Here is a 7,845-nt window from a genome sequence, read left to right as displayed (position 1 = left end):
TTTTAGAAACTTCGCATATTTAGGTACCTGGTGAATGGCATCAAAAAGGGGAATCGTTACCTCAACCTTTTTGAAGATCTCCGCCATCTTGGGGTCTAGCTCCATCTGCTTCCTGGATTTTCTAGCAAGGTGGGGAAATGGAATGGGAATGGCTTCTCTTGTAATTTCATCTTCCTTTGGTGCTCCATTCCCTGGTTGAGCCACTTCTTCTTCAACCATGTCTTGTACGTCATCTTCCTCTTCAACATCCTCTACCTCAACAATGTCTTCAACTTGAATATCTTCCTTTGAGCTTGGCTCCTCATGATTCTTCTCTTGCAGTGTGGTTCCGGACCTCAAAGTGATGGCATTGATTTCACCCTTGGGGTTGGGTAAAGGTTGAGAAGGAATTGTACTAGAGCTTGAAGGTTGATTGTTGGGGGTAGATAATGAATCCATCCAAGAGACGAGCACTTGTAATGTAGCGTTCAAACCGTTTATAGTAGAGTTAAGTGTATGCTGAATGTCTTGTTGTCCTTGCGCAAGAGAGCGAAGCATCTCATCCTTAGAGGAAGAAGGAGGGTAAGTAATTTGAGGAGCCTGCTGTTGGTTGTTCTGAGGCCCTTGGGACTGCCTTTGGTGAGGTGCTCGGTAAGGCTGGTTTTGGTTCTGCCGTCTGTTGTTGTTGTTCCACCTCTGATTTCCTGCATTGTCTCTGTCTCCTCGGTTGTAGTTGTCCCTCCATCCTTGGTTGGAATTATCTCTCCACCCCTGGTTGGAATTGTCTCTCCAGCCTTGGTTGGAGTTATCTTGCCAACCTTGATTGTAGTTCCCACCTTAGTTATAAATGCCGCCTTGTTGATAGTATCCTTGATTCGGGCGGTCGTAGAAATTATGGGTAGCTGCCAAGGTATTGTCTTCTTGTTGGAGCTATAGACACTCATTAGTATAATGAGTATAGCAGGCACATATTCCGCACACTCTCTGAGGAACCAACTGTTGACACTGTTATTGTGGGGGAGGCTGAGGTTATTGTTGATTCAGCTGTAGCTGCTTCAGTATGTTGATCATCTCTTCTAGATTATGTGTGAGAGCAGCAGTCTCACTACTAGAAGAAACCTCCGCAATAGCCTTGGGATGGTTGTTCCTGTGTTTTGCATTCCGGGTAGACTTAGCTAGATCGGTGATCATTTGCTAAGCTTCTGTTGCCGTCTTGTACTTCTTTAGAGAGCCATTACTCGCAGCATCTAGTGTAGTCTTTTCTTGAGGCTTCATGCCTTGTGTGAAATAGCTAATCAACACCAACTGGTCAATCTTGTGGTGGGGACATGAGTCTAGGAGATTCTTGAAATGTTCCCAATACTCGTAGAGAGTCTCTGACTCGCCTTGGATAATGTAGGAAATTTCTTTCCTCAGTCTATCTATAACTTCAGCTGGAAAGTATTTTTCCAGGAACTCCCTTCTGAGCAGATCCCAACTGGTAACGACTGCTTCAGGTTGAGTGTAAAACCACTCCCTTGCCTTTTCCTCAAGAGAAAACGGGAAGGCATATAGCCAAATAGTAGTCTTATCTGCACCATGACGCTTAGTAGTTAAGCAGGCTATCTGAAAATCCCTAAGGTGCTTGATAGGCTCTTGAGCAGGTAAGCCATGAAACTTAGGCAGTAGATTGATTAGTGCAATCTTCAGTTCAAAATCTGCAGCCAGATTTGGGTGACGCGCTTGATACGGTTGCAGTGTAAAATCTGGAGCTCCTGCTTCCTGGAGAGTAATCCTGCTGGGCTCCGCCATACTACCTGCACGTAAATCAACAGAATCAGTAGAAGAAGAGCTTCTTTCTTCCTCAAATGGCACTTCAGATTCACCCTCAGATGAGATTGGTGAATTGGTAGTAACCACCTCACCATCCTCAGAGGCTAACCGACGACGAGCTCGCCTAATACGTGAAATAGTTCATTCAATTTCAGGATCAAATGTGGCTAAGCTCGGATCAGGTAGTGAACGCGTCATTCAATGAAAGAAAGATACAGCTCATGGTAATAAATAAAATAAAATATGCAAATATGTAAAATTAAAAATATTTACACCAACCAATAATTTAGCACACTATTGTAACTCCTCGGCAATGGCGCCAAAAATTGACGGGCAGAAAATTGCCGATTAAGAATTTATAATAAGAACAGCGTTGCAAGTATAGTTCTTTACCGATGAAAATTCCGCTTATCAATTTAAAAAGGGTTGTCACAATTTAAGAATAAAATACTGGGAGTAAAATTTCCAGGTCGTCTCCCAACGAGTTGACAAAAGAGTGCAAGTTATTGGTCAGGAATTTTCTGAGAATTTTTAGAGTTGGAGAACAGAAAAATAAATGAGTATAAATTAAAGCAATAGAAATTAACAAGAGGTTTTATGTAATTAAGATAAAAAGCCTTGACCGGGAGAAGATTAATTGGAAGTTCTATCCCTGTTGAATTTTCCCAAATGTAATTGTAATAGGTTACTATTTCTACTTAGTTATCCCTTACCGAATAAAGGAAAGTCAAGTAACTGAACTAGCTCCAATTCACAAGTCCTAATCCTCTCCTATGGAAGCATTAGCATTAGTGACTAGAGAGCCAGCCAACAACTTCCAAATTCCAATTAACACTTGAGTATTCCAACTCAAGGGTCTCCTCTTAATCAACTCCCAAGTCAAGTTGGGAGTCTACTCCATTGACATGAATGCCATTTTCATAAACCATAAAAGGGAATAAAAAGAAGACATAGAAATTCAAATAAAATAATAACGGAAAATTAATTAAAGATAAAAATAGTTCTTTGCATTAATAAATTCCAAAATTAAAGATATCCATATGTAAATCTGAACAGGGTTAATGGGTGATTAAAAAGTAAAGGAATAAGGAAACAAACTAGAATAATAGGAACTTCAACGGAGGTAGTACTCTTCTCAATATCAAAATCAAAAGCAATAAACTCTAAAACTATGAATGTGAAGAAACCTAGAGGAGGTAGTGTTTCTCTCTAAGATTCAAAACTAAAAACTCAAAACTCTGTAAAAGTGAATGTGTGTTGAGTCTCTGCTTATCTCCTGGCTCTAGTCTGTGTTTCTGGGCCAAAAACTAGGTCCAAACTCAGCCCAAAATCGTCCCCAGCATCTTTTTCATTTTCTGCACGAGGCACAGGTCACACGTACGCGTCAATCACGCGTACTCGTCGATGGTCATCTTCGCGTGTCACGCGTACGCTTCAGGTATATGCGCACGCGTCGTTGTGCAAACCTCCAAATCACGTGCACGCATGAGCCATGCGTGCGCGTCGATTCTCGCTGGTTATCTCCTTTATTTCTTGTGTTCCTTCCATTTTTGCAAGCTTCCTGATGAGCGAATAATTTATACCCTTTTTGGCATTATTTTTACATAGTTTGTAGTATGTTTTAGCTACTTTTTATTATATTTTTATTAGTTTTTCTGCAAAAATCACATTTTTGGACTTTACTATGATTTTTTTGTGTTTTTCTATAATTTCAGGTATTTTCTGGCTGAAATTGAGGGACCTGAGCAAAAATCTGATTCAGAGGCTGAGAAAGGACTGCAGATGCTGTTGGATTCTGACCCTCGTGCACTCGAAGTAGATTTTCTGGAGCTACAGAAGCCCAATTGGCACGCTCTCAATTGCGTTGGAAAGTAGACATCTTGGGCTTTCCAGCAATGTTTAATAGTCCATACTTTGCCCGAGATTTGATGGCCCAAATCGGCGTTCAAATGCCCACTAAAGACCCTTTTTTGGAGTAAAACGCCAGAACTGGCACCAGAATTGGAGTTAAATGCCCAAACTGGCACCCAAGCTGGCGTTTAATTCCAAGAATGGCCTATGCACATAAAAGCTTCAATGCACAGCCCAAGCACACACCAAGTGGGCCCCGGAAGTAGATTTTGCACTATCTGCACTTAGTTACTTATTTTCTGTAAACCCTAGTAACTAGTTTAGTATAAATAGCACTTTTTACTATTGTATTCGCATCAATCGAGCTTATCATCTTTCAATTTTATGTTACATTTGGAGGCTGGCCTCACGGTGATGCCTAGACCTCTTTCTCTTATGTATTTTCTACGGTGGAGTTTCTACACCTCATAGATTAAGGTGCGGAGCTCTGATGTTCTTCATGAATTAATGCAAGTACTATTGTTTTTTTTGTAAATTCACGCTTACTTTTTCTCCAAGATATACTCTCGTACTTAATTCAGTTAAGTCAGAATGAAGGGGTGACCCGTGACAATCACCCACTATCTTTGTTTCTCGCTTAGCTAAGATCCGCGTGCCTGACAACCACAAGCGGTCTACATGATGTTCAACGTAGTCATTGGACGACAGCCAGAGTATAATCTCTTGGGTCTCTAACCTACAATTTTCATCGTCTCTCCTGACAACAGAGCATCCGAATCCGTGATTAGAACCTTCATGGTATAGGCTAGAACCATTGGCAGCATTTCTGAGATCCGGAAAGTCTAAACCTTGTCTGTAGTATTCCGAGTTGGATTTAGGAAGGGATGACTGTGACGAGATTCAAACTTGCGAATCTTGGGCACAGTGACAGTGTGCAAAAGGATAGAGAGATCCTATTCCGACGCTAGTAAGAACCGACAGATGATTAGCCATGCGGTAGCTGTACCTGGTATTTTTCATCCAAGACGAGAAATCCGACAGTTGATTAGCCGTGCAGAAACCGTACTTGGTATTTTTCATCCGAGAGGATCATACGGCTTGCCATGGAAGGGAGCATGCATGAGTGGAAGAAGGCAACAAGAAAGCAGAGGTTCAGAAGCAACAAAGATTCTCCAAACGCTTATCTGAAATTCCCACCAACGAATCACATAAGTATCTTTATTTTATTTTATATTTTATTTATCTTTTAATTATCCAAACCTCATAACCATTTGAATCCGCCTGACTAAGATTTACAAGATGACCATGGCTTGCTTCAAGTTGACAATCTCCGTGGGATCGACCTTTACTCACAAAGGTATTACTTGGACGACACAGTGCACTTGCTGGTTAGTTGTGCGGAGTTGTGAAAAGTGTGATCACAATTTTATGCACCATGTTTTTAGCGCCGTTGCCGGGGATCATTCGAGTTTGGACAACTGACGGTTCATCTTGTTGCTTAGATTAGGTAATTTTATTTTAAGTTTAAGCTTTTTTATTTTTATTTTCGAAAAAAATTTATATTATAGTTTTCAAAAAATTCAAAAAAAATTTGTGTTCTTCAGAATTTTTAAGAATGAATTCTAGAGCTTCATGAGATATGTTGAAGCCTGACTGGCTGTTAAGCCATGTCTAATCTTTTGGACCGAGGTTTCCACTTTCCATTGTAGAAAGGACATGTCTGTAATGCTCTGCTAAAGCTTGGCTGGCCATTTGGCCATGTCTAATTCTTTTGGACCAAAACTTTAGACTAACATTGCACGAAACCTGGAATTCTTATTAAAAATTTTGAATTTCTTTATTTTTTTTTCCAAAATAATTCTCAAAAAAATACAAAAAATTAATAAAATCATAAAACCAAAAAAATTTTGTGTTTCTTGTTTGGGTCTTGTGTCAAATTTTAAGTTTGGTGTCAATTGCATTCTTTTAATTTTCTTAAAATTTTTGAAAATTCATGCATTTGTTCTTCTTTGATCTTCAAGTTGTTCTTGATGATTTTCTTTGTTTGATCTTTAATTTTTCTTGTTTTGGGTCTTTTCTTGTTTTTCTTGTGCATTTTTCGAATTATTAGTGTCTAAACATTAACATTTTTTAAGTTTGGTGTCTTACATGTGTTTTTTTTCTTTAAAATTTTCAAAAGATATGTTCTTGATGTTCATCATGATCTTCAAATTGTTCTTGGTGTTCATCTTGACATTCAAAGTGTTCTTGCATGCATTATTTGTTTTGATCTTAAATTCTTATGTCTTGTGTCTTTATGTTGTTTTTCTCTTTCTTCATTAATTCAAAAAATAAAAAATAATATCTTTTCCTTATTTTACTCATAAATTTCGAAATTTTGGGTTGATTTAGTCAAAAATTTTAAAATTTAATTGTTTCTTGTTAGTCAAGTCAAAAATTCAATTTAAAAACTTTATCTTTTCAAATCTTTTTCAAAAATCAAATCTTTTTCATTTTTCTTCTTAATATTTTCTAATTTCTTAAATAAATTTTCAAAATCTTTTTCTTAATTTTATTTCATATTTTTGAAATTATTGCTAACAATTAATGTTTTGATTCAAAAATTTCAAGTTTGTTACTTTCTTATTAAGAAAGGTTCAATCTTTAAATTCTAGAAAAATATCTTTCAGTTTCTTGTTAGTCAAGTCATCAACTTTAATGTTCAAAATCAAATCTTTTAAATTTCTTTTTCAAATCTTTTTCAAAATAAATTTCAATCATATCTTTTTCAAAATTTAATTTCAAAATATTTTTCTAACTTCTTATCTTTTTAAAATTTATTTTTAAATCTTTTTCAATTAACTACTTGACTTTTTGTTTGATTTTAAAAGTTTACTATTTCTTATCTTTTTCAAAATCACCTAACTACTTTTCTCTCTCATTAATTTCAAAAATTAACAAACCATTTTTTCAAAAACCTTTTTTATTAACTAATTGTTTTAAATTTTAATTTTATTTTATTTCTTTTAATAAATTTGAATTCTAACTAATAATTAAAATAAAAGCAAAAATATTTTTCTTTTCTTTTAAATTAATATTCGAATACTCCCTCTCTCATCTCTTTCTATTTATTTATTTATTTACTAACACTTCTCTTCTACTCATAATTTGAACCCTCTCCCTCTCTGTGTTCGAATTCTTCTTATTTTCTCTCTACCTTATTCTCCTATTCTTCTACTCACATAAAGGAATCTCTATACTTTGACATAGAGGATTCCTCTTCTTTTTTATATGAGTAGGAACAAGGATAACGACATTCTTATTGAAGCTGATCCTGAACCTGAAAGGACTCTGAAGTGGAAGCTAAGAGAAGCTAAAGCACTACACTCTGGAGAAGACCTTATAGAAATTTTCGAAAAAGAAGAAGACATGGCAGCCGAACACAATAACAATGGTGGAGATGCAAGGAAGATGCTTAGTGACTTTACTACCCCATCTTCTGACTTCTATGGAAGAAGCATCTCAATTCCTGCAATTGGAGCAAACAACTTTGAGCTTAAGCCTTAATTAGTTTCTCTAATGCACCAGAATTGTAAGTTTCATGGACTTTCATTGGAAGATCCTCATCAGTTCTTAGCAAAATTCTTGCAAATCTGTGATACTGTTAAGACCAATGGGGTTAATCCCGAGGTCTACAGACTTATGCTTTTCCCCTTTGCTGTAAGAGACAGAGCTAGGACATGGTTGGACTCACAACCTAAAGAAAGCCTGAACTCTTGGAAAAAGTTGGTCAATGCTTTCTTGGCCAAATTCTTTCCACCTCAAAAGTTGAGCAAGCTTAGAGTGGAAGTCCAAACCTTCAGACAGAAGAAAGGTGAATCCCTCTATGAAGCTTGGGAAAGATACAAGCAATTAATCAGAAGGTGTCCTTCTGACATGCTTTCAGAATGGAGCATCTTATGTATATTCTATGATGGTCTCTCTGAATTGTCCAAGATGTCCTTGGATCACTCTGCTGGTGGATCTCTTAATCTGAAGAAAATGCCTGCAGAAGCCCAGAAACTCATTGAAATGGTTGCAAATAACCAGTTCATGTATACTTCTGAAAGAAATCCTGTGAATAATGGGCTGACTCAGAAGAAAGGAGTTCTTGAGATTGATACTCTGAATGCCATATTGGCTCAGAATAAAATATTGACTCAGCAAGTCAATATGACTTCTCAG

At 37.0% G+C, this 7,845-nt stretch overlaps 1 non-coding gene across 1 annotated transcript; it reads right to left on the bottom strand.

Moving 5' to 3' along the window:
* Positions 1 to 7,455: 7,455 nt before the first annotated feature.
* Positions 7,456 to 7,563, bottom strand: LOC112781402 (small nucleolar RNA R71). Its single transcript, XR_003192180.1, has one exon. It is a non-coding gene; the product is annotated as a small nucleolar RNA R71 (small nucleolar RNA).
* Positions 7,564 to 7,845: the final 282 nt, after the last annotated feature.

Source organism: Arachis hypogaea, chromosome 19 (assembly GCF_003086295.3).
Source record: "Arachis hypogaea cultivar Tifrunner chromosome 19, arahy.Tifrunner.gnm2.J5K5, whole genome shotgun sequence".
Classification (NCBI taxonomy): Eukaryota; Viridiplantae; Streptophyta; class Magnoliopsida; order Fabales; family Fabaceae; genus Arachis; species Arachis hypogaea.
The sequence above is the reverse complement of the archived record's forward strand: the minus strand, read 5'-3'. Positions and strand labels throughout refer to the sequence as shown.